The 9,875-nt window shown below is 44.9% G+C and overlaps 1 long non-coding RNA gene across 1 annotated transcript; it reads right to left on the minus strand.

Moving 5' to 3' along the window:
- Positions 1-2,657: 2,657 nt before the first annotated feature.
- On the minus strand, positions 2,658-9,446 carry LOC128584143 (uncharacterized). Its single transcript, XR_008379637.1, has 4 exons — positions 9,305-9,446; positions 8,876-8,941; positions 8,636-8,762; positions 2,658-2,851 (listed from the first exon to the last, which is right to left on the minus strand). It is a non-coding gene; the product is annotated as an uncharacterized LOC128584143 (long non-coding RNA).
- Positions 9,447-9,875: the final 429 nt, after the last annotated feature.

Here is a 9,875-nt window from a genome sequence, read left to right on the forward strand (position 1 = left end):
CTGTGGCAGCCAGGGGTCCACGTAGGAAATACATGGCCCATCAAACAATTGATTGGGGAAAAACTGATGAAGGATCAGTTTACAGAGGAATCGTCAGGGGTCAGCAAACCAGAATGGTGGGAGCAGTGGCCACTCTAAATGGTGGCATTGGGGAGGGTTGATTTTTCTCAATGAGGAGGCAATTGTGTCGCCCTCAGGCCTCAGGGAGGGGTGAGTCTTTGGTACCCTGAGTTCACTGCCCTGCTCTTCAGTGTCCAGCTCCTGACCCAGCTGGATGTTGAGGACAGGAAGCCACCGATGTCATCTTAATGACTCATCTAACTCATCTGGGGTTCCCTAGAAAACGGTGGAGTAGAGTAGAGAAGTGGTCTGCAGAAACAAATGGAAAAATGTCGAGGCCACGTGTGCACTTCAATTTAAATATTTATCTCCTTTCCTCTACCTCAGCCCATTAGAACAGAAGCTCTCAGAGGACAGCAACTGAGCTGGTCTTGCCCCTGCTGTGTCCTGAGTACCCACACACACTCACTAGGCATGTGAAGACTATGCATTGAGAGATTGAATAGGAGCAAAGAAGAAAACCGTTTGCCCAGTATTCGACAAAAACTAAGTAATAAGAGACAAGCAGCATTTTTTTATAACATAACAATACTCCTTAATACAGTGTTTCCCTATGGTAAACCGGTTCTTATTTTGGCCATTCTGCCCAAAGCAATATAGCCAAGATATGTAAGAAGGAAAATAGAGTGGGGCACAAAATTTGCTGAAAAGATTATATTTATGCTTTGCTTGGAGTGAAGAGACGTTTTGAGACTGAAGTATTTTAAATCGCCTTTTCAAAAAAATACAAGAAACACATCCTTCTCCCAACTTTTCGGAACTGTGGTCTAAAAGTGAGGGACAGTCGCCAGGATTATTAAAGAAACTGTGTTCAATAGTGGAAAGATGTCAGGTTTGTGGAATTTTTCTGCCACGGGACGTTTCAGAGTCCAACGTTGTCTGGATTTGATGACAGGTAATGACATTAACTAATTACAAAACTAATCACATTTGGAGCGGTGGAAGCTGAGATCATGATAAGCGTAATCAAATCCCTGACTTCAGGGCTTCGGGAATCAGAGGGTAAGTTTTCTCTTCTTGCAAAGCTTGACCAGATGCCTTTCAGAGCCCTTTGTCTGAATATTTTGGAAGCTGCAGATACCAACAAGAGTTGGGACTGCAAGACCCGGGGGCCAGGCTGGCACTTAGCCAGGAGACTAGGTTCTGGGGACTCTGGGTGGGTCCCACCTAGCAGAAGGTGAGCCTTGCCCACATCTTGTCAGGAGCTCCTACCAAGGTAAAGTCCAGGACTTTTAATCCCTTTCAATCCCTTTTCTCTTCCCGTGAAAGCCCAGAGACCCGTGCACACCACTTCGCCCACTTTATCACTGGTTGGGAGCCTCAGTTTCTTCCTCTGCAAAGTATACATTAAAAAAAAATATCCTAGTTGCCTCAGCAAGTTAATATAAGAATGCAGTGAAATATAGTTTACTTTGCATGCTATAAACTTCTCTGAATGGAAAACATATTGTTAGTATTAATGCAAATTAAAGGCCCATGTACCTATGATGTGAATACCTCAATCACCAAAACAGGTATGGGGTTATTTCAATCAAGAAGCTGCCCACCTTTTCAGCGGCCAGTTTTTTCTCCAGCTTTTTCCCTCTTCTGTCTCTCTCTCACTCTTGCTCTCTCACACTCTCGGAGAGGAAGGGGGCAAGGTCCATCTCCTTCAAAGCCTTTTCAGCCCTTTTAAGAGACAAGAGAGCATCAGGCTATACTGTGGAAATGCCCTGGTCATTCTTCCCATCTACTCAACATTCCTTAAGCCCTGATGTCAAACTTGAAAGGAAATGAAATCCTAAATGTAAACACTATCTTTCAGTCACTTGGAAAATTATCTACCTCTCCTTTCTCTCTCTTATCAATTCACTCACCCTCAATTAAAGCTGTCCTTTGCGTTAAACCTCACTTTTCAGAAACAAAGCAATTGCTTAAGAAAGAGAAAAATATTAAGAGATCCAGATTTCAATTAACTTTGCCATTGATTTTTGTGTAATTCTGGGGGAGGCATTATTCTTTGGGCAAAGTAGAGCCAAAGAACTCAAAGATTAATGAAGGTTCTAACGATGGCAGCGGACAAGGACTGAGACATTTGTAGTCCCATTCCCCAGGCCCAGCTAAAAAGCAAAAGCAGAAATATGAGGAAAATGGCCTGGAAGGGAGGCCTGCTGAATTGCCCATGACAATGAAGAGTCCTTCCTTAAGGTGGAAAGCTTGTACTTTTTCATTTTCATGTAATTTCTATATCTGCTGCTTGGCATAACTCTGCCTTTTTTTTTTTTTACTGGTCAATAAAACATATATACAACTTTGCTTTTTTAAGAGCCATAATTGCTTCATAATTATTGAATACGGGTATGTATTGATCATAACAAGAGACCAGGGAGCAGTGCATGAAAGAGCACATGCACACACACACACACATGCATGCACCACATAAATACAACGGTGGAAACCATTGATACAGATATAATTTTTAATGTGTTGTGTCATTGAATGTCTACCAGAGGAAAAAAGTCTCCGTGAAAATAGATTTAAAACAACAGGCAGTTTAATCAGATAAGTACACAGCATTCATCTCTGTCCCCTAGCAATATGATTGTAGCATAATGAATGAAGGGAAGGCGATCATCAGAATACATCTCTTCGGAGCAACAGAGTGAAACCAACTGTCATGGAGACTCCTTTCCGAGGGTGGGGCTGGAGCAGCATCTACTGCTGTGATCGTCACCATCATGGAGGGCTCAACCTGAGCAAAGGAAATAATCGATGCAATTTAGAATTTTATTTTCAAAAGTTTATGTCAACTTTCCTTGACTTCCTGATGGGGAGGTCAGCCCTACAGCACAACTCACCAATCTTCGGAAGCCCCTTCTAGGGTGGAGCGAGGATGAGTGATGAGAAACCACACGGTCAGGAACTGTCGGGGGAGAGAATTAAAGCAACCAGCCTTCTCTCAAACCAAATGCAAAAGGGGAGGCTACTCAATTACAAGATCATCAGGAAAGAAAGTTATAACATGTCCTTGTTGCATGTCAGATTAGTGCCTCGAAATTAAGGACTGTCCTTGTGCTGTTGACTGCCTGCTATTCCGTGAAGGACCTCGATGGTGCCAGAGCTCTGTGTGGCCTGAGACTGCCAGCTGTGAGCCAGTCCTATCCCAAGGTTTTGCTCCTCCTACAGCCCTGTAAGGTAGGTCCTGGCATTCCCCCATGTGACAGACCATGCAAAGAAACAGGAAGTGACCCGCCCAGGACCACATGGTTCCCAGGAGCTGGAGAGGGATGCAATGCCAGGCTGCTCTGCAAGCACCAGGTAACAACTACATAGCTGCTCAGAGGAACTGAATTTAATTGAATGGAAAATCGGAAGAGTGATGGGCTGAAAAGGCGGCAGGCAATGATTTGGCTTAATTATAATCCTCTCTAAAATGAAAACCGGTTTGCCCAGTGCTCCCCCTGCAGCTCAGCAGTGTTCAGTAACTTTTACGTGAGTGCCACAGAGGGACAATCAGCCTCTCCCTGACCCTCTTCCTGAACCATCACTCTGAATCCACCTGCAGAGCGGAGCCAGCCCTGCGACTGACCCATGCTTCCTAGACTGCTGGAGAAAACAGGGGTCAGGAGCAGAGGGAATCCTGAGACCCCAAAACTGCCAACTCCAGCAGCTCGGCCCCCACCACGCAGCCCCAGTGGTCTCAGCTCCACACCGGGATGGCGAGCAGACCCTCAGTACCCCAGTGTGAACCTGTCCATCTTAATCTTTCAAGAGTATTTCAATATACTCTACCTAACTTAATAGTGCCTGGTGTGAATCTATGTCCACAACTTTAGTATACAACAAATATAATTTTTTAATTTAATTACTTTTCTTTAATTTTTTTTTATTATCGTTTGGGATTAATTGAGGGTACAAAGAATTAGGTTACACTGATTGCGTTTGTTAGGTAAAGTCCCTCTTATAATTGTGTTCTGCCCCCAAGAGGTTTACCACATACGGTAACAACCCATCCCCCTCCTCCCCTCTCTTTGCACCCTCGTTCCCCAGCCCCCTACCTTGAATTGATCTGAGTTTTTCTCTTATGAGGGTGTGTATTAGACAGTCTACTGGCTGCATTTTAATTTAATTTCTATGTTGAAGCCTCATTCTTCAAGGGTGGCAAAGACTCAATCCCAGGGTCTCAATTTCCCTTAGGTCATGGCTAAATCTGGGGGTTCTTTAGTTCTAAGTCTTGGTACCAGGGAGACGTAAGTCAGTGATGTGATGTGTCCATTCAGGCAACCTCTGACATGTCACTGAGTCCCTCCCTATACCTGGTCCTCAGACATCAGTTCACCCAAACCTCCCTGGTCACACCCTTATTCCACTTACCTGGTCCCTTGACTGTGTCCGGAGGGCAGGGGCAGGACTCCTCTCTAGCCTGCACCCCACAACCAATGACTTCCCCACAGACTTGCCTATTGCTCCTGAGTGTTCTCCCACGTCTCCCGCTGGGCCCTCCCACCTTTCTGTTCCCCTTAGGGCTGGGGCTGTTGAAAAACAAAACAAATAATTGGGTAAGGCTTGTATGAAGATGAATATAACAAAAAGCTGACAACAGAGGCTTGACCAATAGACATTCATTATGGGACATCACAAAAACATCTGGTGCAGTGCTTGCAGGTGCAATCAAGGAACCAGGCTCTTTCTTTCTTTCTTTCTTTCTTTTTTTTTTGTAGGAAAGGTTTTTACTGGTGAGGGAAGGATGCTACAGAGCAGCACCAAGGAGGAGAGAAAAGAAGAGAGAAGGGAGAAAAGGGAGATAGAGGAAAGGGGGGCAGGGAGAGATGGGGAGAGAGAGAGAGAGAGGAGGGAGCCAGGCTCTTTCTCTCTTACACCCAGGTCTCTGTTCTGCAACAGCAGCGGTGCCCCGAGTGCTGTAAGCCTCCTGGGCAAGGAGGACCAGAACTGCAGAAGCAGCCGCAGCAAAATGTGGCCTGGGTCTCAAGGGGCAGCACTGGAGGCATCTGACAGCCCAGTTTGTAGGGGAGTCTAGAAGGGGAGATTTTAGCTTTCCAGCCTCCACAGCAAGTAAATGCCAGTCAGAAGGAGACCGAAGAAAGAATCAAGGGGACAATCTAAAGAATCTATCACGACCAGGAAGGTCATCTTCCACTGTCACTGGCCTCCCCTGAAACAGCAAGTGGGTGCTAAGCAGGGCCTTGAATGAGGTGAAGGTGAAAAGAAACACTGAGGGGCACAGAGCCGGGTAATGCTCCGTTCAGGATCATCCCTCTTCACGGATTCAGGAACACCTCAGTCTGGGTTGACAGTCCAGGGGACGCTCACATGCTGCTTTGAATCCACCCGACGCCTCACACTCTGAGAACAAGATGTGGAGACCTGGCTCTAGTAGCCCTGCCACTCCCTCGGGGCTGCATAACCTACACCAAGGGCCTCTGCTTCTCTAGCCCAACCCCAGCTTGGCCAAAGAGACGAAAACGTCCTTGGTAAATAGATGTTGAGCCAATGAAGCTCCCACATTTGGGACTGGCAGAGCTGGGGCAGAATGCAGAGCCTGAGGCTCCCCTAACATGCATGACTCCAGAAGGCCAAGTTGCCGAGGGAGGACCATAGCGAGTCAGCCATCCAGTACCAATGGTGTGCCCCCAGCTCCTGTAGGGGCTCAGAGAGGCCAGCTCCAGCATCAGGCCACCTACCAAGATCTGAGGACCCCTCCCTTCACATCCCTTTTGGCTACCATCTGGTGAAACAAAATTTCACCTGCTGAGTATGAAACCGAGGTCAGCTACTCTATGTCCCTAGGGAAATTCCTTTAAACTAAGCCCCAGTTTCCTTATTTGTAAAATGAAGATGGTACACCCACCTTGCAGGGTTGCTGTGAAGATGGGAGGTGGCGGATGTACACACAGTTCTTGCCCACATGGGCTTTTCCAGTCTGTTGGAATAGCTCGTCTCATATAAGACAGTGGGGACTTGGACTGGACCAGGAATGGAATCCAAAGCCATGCTGGCTGCTAGATACATGAGGGGTAATATTCCAGATCCAGAGGTGCTCCAGAGTTGGGGAGGGGGGATTGTTGGGAGTGAGGATGGGGGGTTAGCAGTAGCATGGGTTGGCTGAGAACAGTCCCTAACCTGGCGTGGCTGACTGGTACCAACCTGCCAGAATCACCTACTGACCTCAATGCAGCATAAAACTGTGGGTATGTGTTTGCCCTGATGTATGGTGGCATTTTGATCTCTTATCTGAAATGGTGCCATTTGCAAATAGATTGAGCCTTTTGGGCTCTTCATATAGTCACAGGTAAGGAGAGAGCTTTTTAATCAACACTAAGTGTAGTACAACTAAAAATGATGTGCTTGCTCATTGTGGCGGCGCCTGTGGTCCCAGCTGCTCAGGAGGTTGAGGCAAGAGAATCTCCTAAGCCCAAAAGCTGGAGGTTGCCAAAGTGAAGACTCTGTCTCTTAAAAAAAAAAAAAAAAACAGCTGCCCTATGTAAAAATGATGTGCTTGCAAACAATCAAATAAAATGGATCTCTGGCTACATAAGTGAAGCCTAAGTCCTGTGTACTTGAGCAGTCCATACCTAAAGTTCAGGTGCATTCCATGAGCCACTACAGGCCTCAAAAAGAAAATTCCTCCATAAAGCTACATTGAAGATACAGAGCGTGTTTCACCTGATTGGGGGCTGGGGGGAAGGATAAAAATTATCTTTGAATATATGGAGAGAGGATCGTTATTTTATGTGCATCAAGCCTTCAGCCAATCACCAAGGGCTACAAGAAGACAGGTTTTGACTCCAGTAAAGGAAGAGAGACTCCAGTTACTGAACTGGACAATGAAGTGCCACAAGCTAGCAGGACTGGAGACTGGAGGCCGAGCACTGATTGGAGATGTTACATCCTTGTGGCATTGTGGGTTATGGTGCAGATGAAGGAGATCATTCTTTCAGACCCTCCATCTACACTACCTGCTTGGAGCCATGGGCCATTTGTTCACCCCACCTGCCTCGCAACTGACATCACAGGTCAAAATCCAATGGGCCTCTCCACCCTGAAGTTTCTCTGTTCCCCCTAGCGCATGGGACATCCCAGAGAAACTCAGCATACAATCATGCTCAACCCAGAGGTGAGCAGAAGGATGACCACTGGTAAATGGAAAACCATTTACCAATCAGAGGCTGTCACCGTAAATGAATTCTTTCCCCTTCCTCCCTCTCCCTCCAGCCAATCAGTCTGTCCTGAGACTTCGTAGCTTGTGCTTTAGAAGGATGGTCTCAGTATCTGTTTCCTATTGCTGCTGTAACAAATCACCACCTACTTCATGGGTTAAAACAACAAAAATTTATTATCTCATGATTCTGGAAGCCACTGGGCTCACATCAAGGTGCTGGTGGGGGCTGTGCTCCCTTCAGGGAGTCTGGGGGAGAATTCCTCCTAGCCTCTTTCAGCTCCTGGTGGCTGTGACATTCCATGGCTTGTGACCACATCACTCCTATCTCTGTCTCCTGAGTCACACTGCCCTTACCTCTTCTATGTGTCCAATCTGTCTTTGCCTCCAATATGGAGACTTGTGATGGGATTTAACATTCTTCCAGAAAATCCAGGGTAACCTCACATCTCAAGATCCTTAACGACATGAGCAAAGTCTTTGCCATAGAAGGTAACAGTCACAGATTCCAGCAATCGGGATGTGAACATTTCGTTGGGGGCCGGTATGTTGCCTCCCAGAGTCCCAGATGACTGAAAAATCAGTTACACTTCATGCCAGCCTGTGGCTGTATCAGTAACACACCCTCATATTTGCTCCTTTCATTTCAGCCACACTGTCCTTCTCTCAAACTTCTACAACTCCGAGCTTGAACTCGCCACTAAAGAAGCAGCACATGAGTTCTTCCTCAAGCTCTACTTTCTTGGGGAACCCTAAGTAGCCATGTGTAAACCACTAAGGACAGTGCCCAGAGTAATGGTGGTAACAGTATTAATAGCAATACAGTAACAGTTTCTACAGTCTTCAAAGATGTTTAACTTTCTTCCAGAGTATCGTTCAATCATTAAAAAATAGGCTTCCACACTGAGGGAATGAAGGCCACTATTGCAGTGGGATGTTCCACTGTGTTTTAAGATGCATTCCTCCTCTACAAAACATTTCCAATATGGTGATAATGTTTCAGTAGAAGACTCATGAAATGAATAGAAAAAGAAGAGTGTTCCACAGCAAGTGCAAGAAAATTCACTGAAAAGAAAGTTAAATAAATGTAGTTAATGTTTACAAACTCCTAACAGATGAGAAGGACATGTTATCTGTAGCTGTACTAGGTCCTGCTAGGAATATGCCTTTTGAGTGCTGAAACAAATTACATTTCTTAAAACAGCAGTGTCCTGGGCCCCAGGGATATCTGAGAAGTGACACACCTGTCACAGATGAATGGCTGGATTAGATATCATCACCTCCAGATTCAATCAGTAGGGCTGTGACTGCCTTTTTGGGGGGGAAACAGGTGGAATAGTGCATAACTTTCTACTGTACCTCTCAGAGGTCTTTGCAGGTGACAACTGTCCAATGGAAGATAATAGAAGCTTGGCTTTTTCATCAGGCAACTTCACTGGCATCTTTGTTTCAGAGAATCTTATGACTCTTAGGTTCACAGATAAATCTAGAGAGACCAAGTAGTCAGTAACATTGAATATGAGGAAAATATTGGCAAATGTCCCTGTTAAAGGGGCAGACAACAAAAACAGAAACTTTCAAGAACTTCACTTCTCTTACCGTGATAAGGCAAATTCAACATTTTGGTGAAAGCAGCTTCCTCCAGGTACATTTGATCATCATCATCTAAAAAAAAAATCACAAGACATCTCATTGAATAAATATAATATGAATTAATAATTGTGTGTAACAGCATGGTAAAATAAGTCTGCATCTGGCAAACCCCTATATAATATAAGCACCATTTAGCCAGACAATTTATATTTGATAATTCCTCTGGTATAGATTCCCTTGGACGTTATGTACAATATCTTAATTTTCAAGTCTCCCTAACGTAGATCATCTTTTAGCTTCTAGCACAACCTGCTATTAACATTTTAGTATTTCTCTTTGTCTTTGCTTGCATCTATGTATATGCACATACACACAACATAAACGTTCTGCAACATTTTATAGAATGACAGCATTGCTCTCCCTCTCCCCACTCACCTGTTCTCTCTTTCTCTACTCCAAGTCTACTCTTTGGGCAGCACAGGGAAAATCTGGAGTAGACTCTATTTACTTTTGAAAGATTCCAGCCACAAAATTCCAGGAACAAAATTATTTGAAGAGAATTCTAACTCATCTTTATATAGCCAACCCGCTCCTGGGGAAAATTCAGCTCTTTTTCCAGCTCATACTAAACTCTTAAATAATGTTGCATTGTGAATGAATCCACCAATGAATGAAAGGACTGAGCATTTCTGAAACTATGGAGAGACCCATAAAGAAGCTCAGGGTCTACTGTAAAGAGCACAGAATTACAACTAGGAGGCTCAGCTCTCAGTCCTTCTACTTCTTATTATTTGACCTTGTACATGCTATCTACATCTCATTTTCTCTCATAGCAAATAGGATAATAATATTTCTTCTAATGTTTTTACAGGTAACATCTGTCCCCCAAACACAGTGCCTTGTGGCTTAGAAAACATTGGGATTCACATTCTCTCACTTGATCCTTCAAGCCATCAACTGGTAGCAAAGGGTGCCCATTTTTTGTTCTAGAAATGGAAGTTCATAA

Source organism: Nycticebus coucang, chromosome 4 (genome assembly GCF_027406575.1).
Source record: "Nycticebus coucang isolate mNycCou1 chromosome 4, mNycCou1.pri, whole genome shotgun sequence".
NCBI lineage: Eukaryota > Metazoa > Chordata > Mammalia > Primates > Lorisidae > Nycticebus > Nycticebus coucang.